Source organism: Thalassophryne amazonica, chromosome 8 (genome assembly GCF_902500255.1).
Source record: "Thalassophryne amazonica chromosome 8, fThaAma1.1, whole genome shotgun sequence".
In the NCBI taxonomy this organism is placed as follows: domain Eukaryota; kingdom Metazoa; phylum Chordata; class Actinopteri; order Batrachoidiformes; family Batrachoididae; genus Thalassophryne; species Thalassophryne amazonica.
The window spans coordinates 14,362,177-14,377,553 of record NC_047110.1 but is presented as its reverse complement, the minus strand read 5'-3'; the positions used below and the strand labels follow the sequence as shown (position 1 = coordinate 14,377,553).

The 15,377-nt window shown below is 39.8% G+C and overlaps 1 pseudogene; it reads left to right on the top strand.

The window, feature by feature from the left end:
- The window catches only part of LOC117515436, a 40,551-nt pseudogene that overhangs the window by 11,849 nt on the left and 13,325 nt on the right, over nt 1-15,377 (top strand).

The following is a 15,377-nucleotide window of genomic DNA, read 5'->3' as shown; positions in this document are numbered from 1 at the left end:
ACTTGAATGGGCATGTTGGTGAAGGGAACTGAGGGGATGAGGAAGTAATTGGTAGATATGGTAGTTGATTTAGCATAAAGTATGTTAATGACTGTGGTGAAAACCTACTTTAAGAAAAGGGGTGAGCACTGGGTGACATAAGAGTGGAGTAATGTGCACAGAGATGGACTACATTCTTTGTAGGAAATGCAAGCTAAAAGAAACTGGAGACTGTGAGGTGGTGTCAGGAGAGAGTGTAGCTAGCCAACATAGGTTGGTGGTTTGTAGTGAGAGCTCAAGAAAAGAGGTGAGGAGGTGATGGTCTAGTGGTTAAAGCGTTGGGCTTGGAACCAGAGGATCCTCTGTTCAAATCCCAGCCTGACTGGAAAATCACTAAGGTGCCCTTGGGCAAGGTCCTTAATCCCCTAGTTGCTCCCGGTGTATAGTGCGTGCCTTGCATGGCAGCAGCCTCACATCGGGGTGAATGTGAGGCATTGATGTGTAAAGCGCTTTGAGTGTCTGATGCAGATGGAAAAACGCTATGTAAATGCAGTCCATTTATCAGATGATGGAAGCTGAAGGAGGAAGAGGAAGACTGTGAAATTCAGTGAGCAGGTAAAAGAGGCACTGGATGGAGGGGAAGCAGTTTTGGTTAAGTACTGGAGATGTGAGGTAGACAGCTAGTGCCAAGAGAATAGTTGTGGTATTGTGTGAGGAAGTCTGGACTGGCAGGCAAGTATGTGAGGGTAGTGCGGGACATATACAGTAATACTGTGACAGTGGTGAGATGTGCAGTAAGAATGACAGACCCATTCAAGGTGGAGGTGGGATTACACCAAGTATCAGCTGTGAGCCCTTTCTTGTTTGCAGCAGTGATGGGCAGGTTTACAGATGAGATTAGACAGGAGTCTCAGTGGGCTATGATGTTTGCAGATGACATTGTAAGTGTAGTGAGAATACAACCCCTGGCAAAAATTATGGAATCACTGGCCTCGGAGTACGTTCATTCAGTTGTTTAATTTAATTTTTTCTGGCTTTAAGAAATACTATAAGAAATCAAGAGAAAAAAAATTGTGGCAGTCAGTAATGGTTACTTTTTTAGACCAAGCAGAGGGAAAAAATTATGGACTCACTCAATTCTGAGGAATAAATTATGGAATCACCCTGTACATTTTCATCCCCAAAACTAACATCTGCATCAAATCAGATCTGCTCGTTAGTCTGCATCTAAAAAGGAGTGATCACACCTTGGAGAGCTGTTGCACCAAGTGGACTGACATGAATCATGGCTCCAACACGAGAGATGTCAATTGAAACAAAGAGGAGGATTATCAAACTCCTAAAAGAGGGTAAATCATCACGCAATGTTGCAAAAGATGTTGGTTGTTCACAGTCAGCTGTGTCTAAACTCTGGACCAAATACAAACAACATGGGAAGGTTGTCAAAGGCAAACATACTGGTAGACCAAGGAAGACATCAAAGCATCAAGACAGAAAACTTAAAGCAGTATGTCTCAAAAATCGAAAATGCGCAACAAAACAAATGAGGAACAAATGGGAGGAAACTGGAGTCAATGTCTGTGACCGAACTGTAAGAAACCGCCAAAAGGAAATGGGATTTACATACAGAAAAGCTAAACGAAAGCCATCATTAACACCTAAACAGAAAAAAACAAGGTTACAATGGGCTAAGGAAAAGCAGTTGTGGACTGTGGATGACTGGATGAAAGTCATATTCAGTGATGAATCTCGAATCTGCATTGGGCAAGGTGATGATGCTGGAACTTTTGTTTGGTGCCGTTCTAATGAGATTCATAAAGATGACTGCCGGAAGATAAAATGTAAATTTCCAGTCATTGTTGATATGGGGCTGCATGTCAGGTAAAGGCACTGGGGAGATGGCTGTCGTCAACAAATGCACAAGTTTACTTTGATATTTTGGACACTTTTCTTATCCCATCAATTGAAAGGATGTTTGGGGATGATGAAATCATTTTTCAAGATGATAATGCATCTTGCCATAGAGCAAAAACTGTGAAAACATTCCTTGCAAAAAGACACATAGGGTCAATGTCATGGCCTGCAAATAGTCCGGATCTTAATCCAGTTGAAAATCTTTGGTGGAAGTTGAAGAAAATGGTCCATGACAAGGCTCCAACCTGCAAAGCTGATCTGGCAACAGCAATCAGAGAAAGTTGGAGCCAGATTGATGAAGAGTACTGTTTGTCACTCATTAAGTCCATGCCTCAGAGACTGCAGGCTGTTATAAAAGCCAGAGGTGGTGCAACAAAATACTAGTGATGTGTTGGAGCGTTCTTTTGTTTTTCATGATTCCATAATTTATTCCTCAGAATTGAGTGATTCCATTTTTTTTCCCTCTGCTTGGTCTAAAAAAGTAACCATTACTGACTGCCACAATTTTTTTTTTCCTGATTTCTTATAGTGTTTCTTAAAGCCAGAAAGTTGCCATTTGAAATGACTTTAGTTTTGTGTCATGTCTGTGATCTGCTTTTTCTCTACAAAATTAAACAACTGAATGAACATCCTCTGAGGCTGGTGATTCCATAATTTTTGCCAGGGGTTGTAGAAAGTAAGTTGAGTCTTGCCTGGAAATGTGGAGATATGCTCTGGAGAGCAGGAGAATGAAAGTCAGTAGGAGCAAGACTGAGAAGGAAGCCCAGTGGTATAATGTGGTTACAAGCAGTTGAAGTGGGGAAAGTAGATGATGACAGATGGATCATTCATTTCATAGACTTGCATTGCATGTGAGTCAGTAAAATAAAAAAATGTTAATTTACTTTGTTTGGCCTCCATGTGGAGGGGAGAGGCCATGTGAAAGCGTGCACACGCTTGATGACGTACTTGTCAACACCTATGTGCTCTGCCTACCACACTAAAGGGTTCTGCCAACGGTGGACACGCAAACCATGCCAGATTGGACCACCAAATTTTTTATAAGTCTGCATACGCTGGCTAAATCGTCAAGGTGTGACAGGGCCTTCAGGAATAGAAACTGTGGTAAGTCTGTCTGGAGAAGGCTTTCTCATAAACTGAATGACTGTGCAAGAAGGCCTGCAGCAGGATAATGCAAGATTCTGGACATCATAGGCTAAATTGTGAAGCGTACCATTTTAAAGGTTAATGTCTGGAGTACTAACCCCGAACATTTCAGAGTTTATTGCATGTTCACTATGGAGATATAGCTGATTTAACTTATCTCACCAGCATGTAAATGTAGAATTTGAAGGTTATTTTACTATAGTTTGACTAAAGTATTAAGGAATTTTAGTGTTTGTTGTAATTAGAAAGCATTAAATATATTCCACAAATTTAATAAAATTGAATTTGAGAGAATACATTTAGAATACATACTTCTGTACAGCTGAATTTAATTGCTGACACAGTGCTCTTCATGGGTATGTAGTTTATAAATCCAGTTCAACACCTTTAGCTATGCGTACTGATGTTTTACTTCAGACTTGTCACCCAAGAAAATCACTTTCATGAGGATCTGTGCATGAGAAAGTTATAAAGGCAAAGTTTCACTTCCTTAAATAGTATCAACTTTCCATCCAATTGCTAGTTCTGCTTGACATACACACAAACTTTATGTACACAAAACATCACGTCGAGCAATCTATACATCAGAGAGAAAGGCTGGAACTGTTAGTTACTGAATGCACTAAGATGTTATGCGACTACCATATAGTCGTGCCTTGCTCAACATGGCATATTTTCCAGCAGATTCTTCAACAGCTGGATCACTACAGAGCATGATTTACACAAAACGTGAAGTACAGGTCTATATAATATGTATATGTCACAGACATGACGAGTGAAGCTCTTCAGCATCTCACCATGTCATTTAGGTCCTCCAAACTTTTTTTGAGTAAATGCTACGGTGGAGCATGAGTATGGCTAAAACCTTTCAGCTTCTTGGGGGGGGGGGGCTTTATGTTGGAAAGATTAAAAATAAAATAAGATTATAAAATCAAACCTTAACTGTGCCTTGTGATAGAATTACTACGGTGACTGGTCCATGATGGTGGCCGCATTTCTTATGCCTCAGCAACCAATGCGGTGGCTACTCGTTTTTATGTCTGTGAATGAATAAATTATTTTTTCATTTGGTGCGCACACACACACACATACTTAACAAAAGAATCTCTCATAATACAAAACAAAAGAAAACAATTTCCCAGTTTTGTGCAGCCGAAAGGGTGTAAGCTGAAGCAAAAGCTTATAAACCTCCCCTTCACCAGTTGCTATATACACATATATGTACACTCATAACAACAAATACCAAAAAAGAAAAAGACAAGAAAGACAAGCAGAGACAATATAGATTAATCAGTAAACTAAAATATCTGTACACAGCAGAACAAACAGCAGTATAACACACTGATAAAACAGAAGAACAGTAACAAAGTCAGTTAACCTAATTTATCATAGTGTAATAAGTAATTATATTGTTTTTATAAAGTCTTTTCAAGCCAGCCAAAGTACCAGATAATCTAATAGTATCAGAACAGTTATTCCAGATTTTAACACCTTTTACGGAGATGCAGTGACTTTTTACAGTAGTTCAAATCTTTAAGCTGTCAAATACTAATGTACCTCTCAGGTGATAACAGGACTCCCTCATTTTAAACAGTTCCTGGACATGTTGAGGCAAAAGTTTATTGTTAACTTTATACATGGTCTGTATTGTAATATAATCAACCAAGTCCCAAAATTTCAAAATGTGTAAACAAGCAAACAGTGGGTTTGTTGGCTCGCGATATGGTTTTTTACTTATAACTCTTATACAGTGAGGAAAATAAGTATTTGAACACCCTGCGATTTTGCAAGTTCTCCCACTTAGAAATCATGGAGGGTTCATCTTAGGTGCATCTCCACTGTGAGAGACATAATCTAAAAAAAACATCTGGAAATCACAATGTATGATTTATTTATTTATTTGTATGTTACTGCTGCAAATAAGTATTTGAACACCGTGAAGCATGGGGGTGGAAACATCATACTCTGGGGGTGCTCTTCTGCAAAGGGGATAGGACGACTGCACCATATTGAAGGGAGGATGGATGGGGTCATGTATTGCGAGATTTTAGCAAACAACCTCCTTCCCTCAGTAAGAGCATTGAAGATGGGTCATGGCTGGGTCTTCCAGCATGACAATGACACCAAACACACAGCCAGGGCAACTAAAGAGGGGCTCCGTAAGAAGCATTTCAAGGTCATGGAGTGGCCTGGCCAGTCTCCAGACCTGAACTCAATAGAAAATCTTTGGAGGAAGCTGAAACTCCAAACCTGAAAGATCTAGAGAAGAACTGTATGGAGGAGTGGACCAAAATCCCTGCTGCAGTGTGTGCAAACCTGGTGAACAACTTTGACCTGTAATTGCAAACAAAGGCTACTGTACCAAATATTAACATTGATTTTCACAGGTGTTCAAATACTTAATTGCAGGAGTAACATAGAAATAAATTATTAAAAAAATCATACATTGTGATTTCCAGATTTTTTTTTTTTAGATTATGTCTCTCACAGTGGACATGCACCTAAGATGAAAATTTCAGACCCCTCCATGATTTCTAAGTGGGAGAACCTGCAAAATTGCAGAGTGTTCAAATAATTTCCTCACTGTAGCTTTTTTGTAACAGAAATATTGGGTTTGTGTTTGTTTTATGTGTTTCCCCAAACCTCAATGCAGTAGGTCATGTATGGGACAAGCAATGAATGATTCAGCATAACCAACAAATGCTGGGAGAGGAAGTATTGTGCTTTTATACAGAATCACAATAACTTTTGACATTTTTGATTTAACATAATTTATGAGTTTTCCAACTTAATTTATCATTGATTTAAAAACTCCAAGAAACTTGGTTTTCCTGGGCTTATGTCCGAATATAATACATTTTGTTTTACCCAAATGAAGCGATAATTTATTTGAATCAAACCAGTATTTAAATTTTTGTAGTTCCCCCTCCATCATGTCCAGGAGCTGTCCCAAATGATCCCCACTACCAAACACAGTCGTATCATCAGCAAACAAAATACATTTCACATACTTGGAAACCAAACCTATATCATTAATATACAACAGAAACAGTAACGGCCCAAGGACTGATCCCTGGGGCACCCCACATGTAATCTTCAAAAATTCAGAATTTGTCTCCCCAAAATGGACACTGATACCTGTTGTGTAAATAGCTACCTATCCAATCAAGGGCCAGTCCTCTAACACCGTACTTCTGTAATTTGTTCAATAGTAAAGTGTGATCTATGGTCTCTTCAGCTTTCAGGCTCCTCTCCTCTGGAACCAGCTCTCACTTCGGATCAGGGAGACAGACACCCTCTCTATTTTTAAGATTAGGCTTAAAACTTTCCTTTTTGCTAAAGCTTATAGTTAGGGCTGGATCAGGTGACCCTGAACCATCCCTTAATTATGCTGCTTTAGACTTAGACTGCTGGGGGGTTCCCATGATGCACTGTTTCTTTCTCTTTTTGCTCTGTATGCACCACTCTGCATTTAATCATTAGTGATTGATCTCTGCTCTCTTCCACAGCATGTCTTTTCCTGGTTCTCTCCCTCAGCCCCAACCAGTCCCAGCAGAAGACTGCCCCTCCCTGAGCCTGGTTCTGCTGGAGGTTTCTTCCTGTTAAAAGGGAGTCTTCCTTCCCACTGTCGCCAAGTGCTTGCTCACAGGGGGTCGTTTTGACCGTTGGGGTTTTTCCGTAATTATTGTATGGCCTTGCCTTACAATATAAAGCACCTTGGGGCAGCTGTTTGTTGTGATTTGGCACTATATAAATAAAGTTGATTTGATTTATGGTATTGAATGCTTTCTGCAAATCAAAGAAAACTCCTACAGTGTATTTCTTCTCTATTGCGTTTGTAACTTGTTCAACAAAATCAATTAAAGCCAGTAATTTAGTACGATTTTTTTTTTCTAAAACATTCTGCTGTTCACTGAGTATGTGAAGTTTAGTTCAACATCTTTACAAATATCTTTTCCAGAATTTGAAAAATAAATTACAGACCTCTCTATATTTGTGTACCATTGGTTTGTGGCTTTTTATGGCTTATATGACACTGGCTTGTGGCTTTTTCCCCACTGGGGAGATTTTTTTTGTGCCATTTGCTGTTTGTGTCTCCGTCTACCATTGAGCGAGCTTTGCGCCGCTGTGCAGCACTTCGCTCGTATTAACAATGAATAATGTGTGTGTGTTGTCATTTCAGCTGCTCCCGTTTGTTCCGGGATACCACAATGAATACAGCCAGATCCGCATTGGTAATTGGCACAAGTTTAATGCCGGATGCCCTTCCTGACCCTTCCAACCTGACTCCGGTTTCACCCGGAGAAACACGCACACAGCCGCTGATGTTCTGAAGAGGTCTCCCATCCAAGTACTAACCAGATGCTCCACTGCTTAGCTTCTGAGATCTGATGGGATCAGGCTGGCACAGAGCAGACCAGCTGCATTATATTAACAATGAATAATAAATAATGAATTTGCATTTTATTGCATGAAATAAATATTTAATACAATAGAAAAACAGACTATAATATTTGGTACAGAAACCTTTGTTTGCAGTTACAGAGGTCAGGTGTTTCCTGTAGTTCTTGACCAGGTTTGGACACTGCAGCAGGGATTTTGGTCCACTCCTTCATACAGATCTTCTCCAGATCTTTCAGGTTTCAAGTTTCAGCTCCCTCCAAAGATTTTCTATTGTGTTCAGGTCTGGAGACTGGCTAGGCCACTCCAGGACCTTCAAATGCTTCATATGGAGACCCTCCTTAGTTGCCCTGACTGTGTGTTTCGGGTCGTTGTCATGCTGGAAGACCCAGCCGTGACCCATCTTCAATGCTCTTACTGAGGGAAGGAGGTTGTTTGCCAAAATCTCACAATACATGACCCCATCAATCCTCTCAATATGGTGCAGTCATCCTGTCCCCTTTGCAGAAAAGCACCTCCCATGCCTCCTCTAGATCATCCAGATGGTCGCTAGTGAACTTCAAATGGGCCTGGACATGTGCTGGCGTGAGCAAGGGGACCTTGTGTGCCCTGCAGGATTTTAAACCATGATGCCGTAGTGTGTTACAAATATAATCTTTGCAACTGTGGTTCCAGTTCTCTTCAGGTCATTGACCAGGTCCTCCCGTGTAGTTCTGGGCTTTCTCAGAATCATCCTTACCCCATGAGGCGAGATCTTGCATGGAGCCACAGACTGAGGAAGATTGACAATCATCTTGTGTTCCTTACATTTTCTAATATTTACGCCAACAGTTGTTGCCTTCTCACCAAGCTTCTCCAAGCCTTGTGCAGGACTTCTTAAAGATAAACTAACAGGTCTGTGAGAGACAGAATTCTTGCTGGTTGGTAGGCGATCAAATACTTGTTTCATGCAATAAAATACAAATTATGTTTTTCTGATTTTTTTATTTTTTATTTTTTTTAAGATTCTGCCTCTCTTACAGTTGAAAAACATTAGACCTCTCCATCCTTTGTCAGTGGGACAATGGATCAAATATTTGTTTGCCTCACTGTATCTTCTCATATGTGTTACCAAAGGAAAAATAAAGAAAGTTGAAAGATATTTAAGCCTGACAGGGATAAAAGGAGTGAGTGCACATATTCCAGTGCAACAAGCGAGAAGGAGATTAGTGAGAAAAGCCACCAGGACAGCTGTGAAGGATTATAGGAATCTGTGACTGAAGTATTAATGAGCGGGACAATAATTTACTTAATTGAAAGCTAAAAGAGCATTTTGCCATTTGAACTTCTGGATCATATTGTTCTTAAAAAGTCACATTTTTGTGATTTTGAACCTTAATGTCTGTGTAATATGATCTAAGTTATTCCTGTTTATCAAGGAAATAAGCTGGATGTGTCTGCACTAAAACGGTTCATCCCCCACTGTCCATATTTTACCTTCAGGGTTGCAGCATCCCATTAGTCTGCAAAAAATGAAAAAAGTTGAAAATTTAAATGCTGCATGGAACGAACCATTGTGGTTCACCTCACTCTCAGCCAGTGAAGAATTGTTGATCATCCTGTCACTAAAAGCACATCTTGTTGTCCACCAACGTGAATGCAGCATTAGACCCATGTGACTAAAATCTGCACCGTTACCCCCCACTGTGTGCTTGTTTGCCCCTGTGGTTTGAGAGCATTTTGAGGGTATCCCTGGTGCTGCGCAGATCAGAGAACACAATGCACTTAAACTGAAAGGTTTCAAAGGGACTTGGTTTTGTTTTTAGGATTCCAGTTCTGTGATGGAGTGGGCCCAGTGTCCTGGTGAGAGGTCTCATCAGCTTCTGGATGCACAGCAAAGCTATGAGACTGAGTGGGATATGGTCAACACGGTGTCCTTTAAGAAGAGAGCTTGTTCAAATGGAGAAGGTAGGCTTTCCATTTTTCAGCATTTTAGTCATTTAGGCTTCCCAGAAATGTACAGATTGTGCAAATTTATGCATAAGAGCCTCAGAATTACCTTTTGAAGTTTTGTTTGTGCATATCAAAAATACCCTTTAACATTCAGGGTTGTGACATCATCTTCAACAACTATTGAAATTTTGCCTTCAATGCCGGTTATACTGTTGCCATTATGACAGAGGTTTTGTTTGTTTTTCCTTTCAGTTTGAGTTTAAGGAAGATAATTTTAGAAGTTTTTATTGTTTGTGTTTTTTGTATTTGAAGTGGCATAAACAGTTTAAAATATGTGAAATTCCAAGTGTGCCAAAACTTTTGATGGGCACTGTATCTAAGAACAAGCTGCACCCCCCCAAACCCCCAAACAGTGCTTGAATGGAAACGGTACAGTTGATAAGAAACCCATTCATTCTCAGAATACTTAACATTCAAGTGGTATGCAAATATACAAATACCCTTTAAAATTTTTTACAGAAAATACACCTTAATATGAAAAAGCAAGGGTAAGTATACCTCTTAGAACTCTTAGAAATGGGGAGCCCTAGCATTATTTTTGGGATTTGATTGATGTGACAAACATTTAACACAAACTAATCACACAACTGAGCATGTTCATACGGGTGTAATTTAAAAAACAAACAAACAAACCTGTGCTTTCAGACACTAATGATCCATTGTTGGTGCACTTCGTCATTTTGGAGACTTGTATTGCGCTCTGACAGAGGAATGGCACAGAATGCTTTACGCCGAGAGAACAGTTCTGCTGCTCACCCCCACCCCCCAGCCATCCTGTTTCTATTAAGTCATACATCATCACAAAACTTGCACAGTTCAAATAAAAGAATCAGTGTCATACTTTTTATTTATTTATTTATTTACATTTCTGCCTTCATGTGAAAATGACTTCATATTAGTAAGCATTCAGGTTTCTGGGCACCACTATCAATCCAAGACCTGAAATGGACAGCCATCATAGACATAGTGGTGAAGAAGGCCCAGCAGAGGTTGAACTTCCTGCGGCATCTCAGGAAGTTCAGGGACTTTACCTATTTTTTTTTTTTTCCTGTCATCAGTGGGTAGATGGCAGTGGAGGCCAGCGTTGGCAGCAAAGTTTTTGTCCACTGCCAGTTATTGAAACGGCTGGATATATTTGATCTTTTTTTTCCCTGTGTGGCTGATAGGCAGATCTTATTGTTGAGTCCTTGTTATGATCTTTGTTCATTTTTTGTTGTATAGCATTTTGCACAAAAATTGTTAAAACAATAACTGTTTTAGCTCATTTATGTACATTTATCCTGTCATGGGGTGCCTGTACATGCAGTAGTTAGAAAGTTTACTGATCTATCACAGGGCTGACAGACTCTCTGAAGGTTGAAAGGAATGGGGTGTTTGCATGGTAAGTTCTGCTTCCTGGTTTGCTAAGTTTTAGCCACCATCTGCACACTACTTAAAATGTAAGGTGCTGTGCGACACATTGACGGTTAAACCTCTGTAATTTGTAACTCCTGCTTTAAGTAGAGTTACTGCTTATAATCATCAAGTAGCTGTTGTAGTTTGATTTTTACAGTAGCTGCAAATTAGTTTTGTTTAAATTCTGCCAATAAGTATGGTTGCATCACAGGATAAAAACAAAGTTCATTTCTGATCATTAAATTTCATTTATTCTTTTGCTGGAATTATCATTCCATCTGTCTGTACTTCAGTGTTGAAACATTTTGGCTGCATTTTCATTACACAGGGTGCGAGTGCTTAAAACTTGTCTGTCGCTGACATTGCCTCCCTAAAGACGTGCTTCGCTGCATTCCAAAACTTGTACAGATGACTCAACATTTAACTCTGAACTCACCAGTGCATCACTAGCACTAAGCAGCATTTACTTGTGGCTTAGTCAGCTGATACTTAGAATCCTGTCAGTTACGTAGCAGGTTAATTGGATGGTCTGTCTGTCCTGGCAATGAAATAAACAGTTAATCCATCAGGCTCTGTCATCAGTCACTCTAAGTAGTACAGCCACAAGAATATAGTACCAAGAGGCGACACTCAATAGAACGTCCCATAGCAACAAGCAACAGATTCCCCCATGGCTTCGTTCTGCCGCCGCCATGTTGGGCTGTTTTAAACCCGTCAGACCCACTCAGACTGTGGTCAGACCACATGATGTAGCTGACTAAAGAAGCCAAATCACCGCAGCTGTTGCAAAGGTGACTTTTTTTTTTGTGTCTTTTCCTCATACTTTTATATTTTGAATAAGTACCTTAGTACATGAGTAGCCTTAACACATTCATAATGTGTAATGAGCCAACACTTCAACCATACAGTCACTTTCACTTATGTGTCAAATCTGTTTTATTGGATTAATATAGTTTGACATCACAAATATAAAGCATATTACAGCTAATTGAATATACGCCACAGACAAACTAAACTGTACACATCCATAAAATGATGATCTAATGTGTTGATAGCATTGTGACTCTTTGTCAGAAATCAAAACTGACATTTGAATATTATGCATTACTTTCATTTGCATTGCTTTGTGTTGGTCATTAGATTATGAGTCTTCTGAACTGTGGTTCATATTTCTGTCTGAATCCGAAGCTGTTAATGTCTGTTTCCATTCTAAACAAATCCACGCCCAGCGAACAGGAAGACTTGCTGTGAGATCCTGTCTTTTAATTTTTTAAAATGAACAAAGGCAAAATTGACATCATTTGAAGGAGCACAGAGTAAATTAAGTCTTTTTTCAAATCTGACCTGTTGACATTTCTCTGAGTTAAAAAAAAAAAAAATCACAGTTTAATGAGAACATATCCACATAAAACATTTGGAAGTGCTTTAATTTCTTATCGTGTAAATAACCGCAGCATTTTTAAAGAAGTCCCTCAGTGTTTGCTCTGGGTGCATTTCTCAGCCACCAACAAGCAGAGAATAAATCACTTATTTTAAGAGCTGAAAGTCTTTTCTGTAATAATTTTATTATTCACAATGGTCCCAGAGTTCACCAAAGCTATCCATCATGTCTTCAGTATTCTTCCCGCGATGAAAATAATCCCCAACTAGTGTGTTGGCCGTGGGGATCCATGGGTTCTAGATTGGGTAGTGTTTATTAAATAGGTAGCTGACATTTTTCAGAGGTGGTAATAAATTATGCAAAGTTTCTATAATGATTTTAATTGAAAGTGCAGGAAATTAAAATGAGAAAGTTTTGTGAATAATTGTATTTATTGTTTGGCACATTTAGTTGATATCATGTGGCAAGGTTGAGATATTGCCTTTGTTCTAATTTCTCAAAACGTTTTTAGTCCTATCAACTTTCCCTTTCGCCGTGATCTTTGACCCAAAATACATTAGCATACTGAATGGCAAATGTCAGCTCTCCCCAGTTTCTCCATTATCAAAATTACACACATGCACGTATGTACTGGATTTGTATGTGTACACCTACACAGAGGCCACTTTGCTTTTAATATATAGACAATAATAATGATTCATCAAGACAAATAAAAGTATGTTAAATTACTGCAGGGTTTCCACAGCGCCGTCAGTGGCTATTGTCTAAAATGCGTCAGTGTGTCGTTTCTTGATAGTCTCTTGAAAATCTGCAAAACTGACTTTTTGAGAAGCAACACAGATGTGACTCAACACCAAACTTTGCACATACAGCCTACAGAACCTCAGAAGCTTAAGTTATTAAAATGAGCCTGATGGACCACAACCTACCCCAAAAAATAAAGGAAGAACTTCCTGTTACAAACACCTAACACAGGAAGTTGGGGTTATCTTTGCCGCAGTAAGTCTAGTCTGGACAAAACTCATTGGTCTGATGCAGAATGGTGCAGAGAGGCAGTCTGATTCAATAGTTTTGGTTGGACACTGAGGGATGCCATAAATCTCATCTTAAAATTGTCCAAGGGAATTGTACAAATTTTGATTATGGTTAATCTTGGGACAGCTCTTAATTGAACTGTATACATCATGATTGATCAAAGGCGGTGTGGCCTATAGGCTTTTTAATTTGAAAAGTGGCCATAGCTTGCACCATTCAATCAATCAACCACCTCACATTTGTGGCATGGTGACTGTTATCTATCCTCCCTCCCTTCCTCCTTAAAGAGCTTAAGTAATTAAAATCATCTTGATATAGTCCATGAGCCAGTAATTGGTACTACTTCAGGTGACGAAATGACACTTAGAATCCAGCCTCAGTGTAGCACAGCCTACACAAAAATGTAAGACAGCAATCCCAGGGTGGCAGCTGTAAAAATGCTCCAATCATGTTGAAAACTGTACCCAGTGGTGGGCACACTTTGATAATCCAATAACAGATAATTATCGAAGATAATGTTTTCATTATCAGATTATCTTTTTAGATAACTTTAAAAACCATTATTGGACCAATTATCTTCCGATTAATTTCTGTCCGATAACTTTTAGACCGACAAACAAAGTAAACAAAGCTGAACAGCGATAAGCATTTTTAAAATTTAAAAAAGTTCAGCACCTACCTGTTAAAAGTTTTATAACAGATGAACAGTTATACTCTCTGCTAACAGAAGAGAGCTGCTTCTATGACAAGCATCTCTATCCTCTGTAGACAAAGGAGAAATGGCCAAAAAAAAACAATAATTTCCTTTAACACCATACCGATATGCTGGCAATATCACCTAAGTCATCCAGAGGCATACATTTTTAACTTATGGTTCAAATTTTAACCAAACTAATTTTGGACAAGTTATTTAAAATTACTGTCATGTCTGAAGTTTTATAAAGTGAAAATATCAGATATACGAGGTCTGTCCATAAAGTATAGGTCCTTTTTATTTTTTTCAAAAACTATATGGATTTCATTCATATGTTTTTATGTCAGACATGCTTGAACCCTCGTGTGCATGCGTGAGCTTTTCCACGCCTGTCGGTGACGTCATTCGCCTGTGAGCACTCCTTGTGGGAGGAGTCGTCCAGCCCCTCGTCGGAATTCCTTTGTCTGAGAAGTTGCTGAGAGACTGGAGCTTTGTTTGATCAAAATTTTTTCTAAACCTGTGAGACACATCGAAGTGGACATGGTTCGAAAAATTAAGCTGGTTTTCAGTGAAAATTTTAACGGCTGATGAGAGATTTTGAGGTGACACTGTCGCTTTAAGGACTTCCCACAGTGCGAGACGTCGCGCAGCGCTCTCAGGCGGCGTCATCAGCCTGTTTCAAGCTTAAAACCTCCACATTTCAGGCTCTATTGATCCAGGACGTCGTGAGAGAACAGAGGAGTTTCAGAAGAAGTCGGTTTCAGCATTTTATCCGGATATTCCACTGTTAAAGAAGATTTTTTTTAATGAAAGACGTGCGGACGGGTCCGCGCGTCGGCTCGCAGCCGCCGCGACGCTCCGCCACAGGAAAAACACCTCTGTTGGAAGCCTTAAGGACAAGTTGGAACATGTCCAGCTGTTAAACAATTTCTCATATACTCACTCCACTGAAAGCCATCAACACGGAGGTGTTTTTCCTGTGCCGCACCGCGTCGGCTGCATCCCGACGCGCGGACCCGTCCGCACGTCTTTCATTAAAAAAATCTCCTTTAACAGTGGAATATCAGGATAAAATGCTGAAACCGACTTCTTCTGAAACTTCTCTGTTCTCTCACGACATCCTCGATCAATAGAGCCTGAAATGTGGAGGTTTTAAGCTTGAACAGGCTGATGACGCCGCCTGAGAGCGCTGCGCAACGTCTCGCACTGTGGGAAGTCCTTAAAGTGACAGTGTCACCTCAAATCTCTCATCAGCCGTTAAAATTTTCACTGAAAACCATCTTAATTTTTCGAACCATGTCCACTTCGATGTGTCTCACAGGTTTAGAAAAAATTTTGATCAAACAAAGCGCCAGTCTCTCAGCAACTTCTCAGACAAAGGAATTCCGACGAGGGGTCTGGACGACTCCTCCCACAAGGAGTGCTCACAGGCGAATGACG